This window comes from Capsicum annuum, chromosome 11 (assembly GCF_002878395.1).
Source record: "Capsicum annuum cultivar UCD-10X-F1 chromosome 11, UCD10Xv1.1, whole genome shotgun sequence".
NCBI lineage: Eukaryota > Viridiplantae > Streptophyta > Magnoliopsida > Solanales > Solanaceae > Capsicum > Capsicum annuum.
The window spans coordinates 205,323,267-205,324,428 of record NC_061121.1 but is presented as its reverse complement, the minus strand read 5'-3'; the positions used below and the strand labels follow the sequence as shown (position 1 = coordinate 205,324,428).

Sequence of the window (1,162 nt, the reverse complement as noted above, 5' to 3'; positions counted from 1 at the left end):
GAAAACATTTTAGGAGTCCAATTAAGTAATACAATTTGGATGGAATTGATATCGACTATGACCATTTCCAAGCTGACCCTGACACATTTGCCGAGTGCATAGTAAGCTAATTACAACTCTAAAAAACAAAGGAGTTATATCATTTGCTTTCATTGCTCCGTTTGATGATGATGAAGTTCAAAGTCACTACAAGGCGCTATGAAAATGCTACAGTCACATTATAGACTATGTTAACTTCCAATTTTACGCATATGATGAAGGAACCACTATGTCTCAATTCATGGACTATTTTCTAATCATATCAAATTATGAAGGGGGGAGGATCTTGGCTAGCTTCAGCAAGGATGGGAGTGGTGGATTATCTCCAGAAAATGGATTCTTCACAGCTTGTAGTAAGCTTAAAATTAAAGGAGAGTTGGCTGGAATATTTGTGTGGAGTGCTGATGATTAAAAATCAAATGGTTTCAAATATGAGAAGCAATCACAAGCATTATTAGCCATACCCCACTAGTGATTTCATCTCTTTTACAATATTGTAATAGATATACAACTCTGAAATCTATGCACCTCTTTGTTTGTACAAAATTCTGAGGATTTGAATCAATATATATACCAAGTACTATTGGTTTTATGAATATTTTTTTGTTCATCTTTGCACACTGCATTTAAAACTTTTCAGCTACATCCAAATTAACGAGACATCTAAAAGCATTAATCCAAAGGAATTCATGATCCTCAATTTTGACATCGCAATTTAGTTGGTGTTCATTTCTTAAAAAAAAATCCGCATGTAGGCTCAATTTGAACAGCTTCAATTATATGATGTCTAAATTAATCTTGACAAAGTCTAACTTCAGATAAAATGTCTAAAATTTATAGGATTGAAGTTTATGCATATGACTAAAGTTCAGTCATTCTCAACTCAGCCAATATTTCTATATGAAATGACCAAAGTTCAAAAAAATTAGATGTGGTCAGACAAAAAATAGTTGAACTCTTAGTTATATATGACTGTAATCAAGACAAAAATGACTGAAGTTCAACCATTTTTACCTGAACTATAGACAAATTGCACAAACTTAGCCAATCATCATATGTAACTTCAGAAACTGTCTGAAGTTTGAGTTTGTCATCCTCGTCCCACCACCTTTGGATCCCCATC

The 1,162-nt window shown here is 33.3% G+C and overlaps 1 pseudogene; it reads left to right on the top strand.

The window, feature by feature from the left end:
* The window catches only part of LOC124888955, a 7,958-nt pseudogene extending 7,447 nt beyond the window's left edge, over positions 1–511 (top strand).
* The last annotated feature ends 651 nt before the right edge of the window (positions 512–1,162 follow it).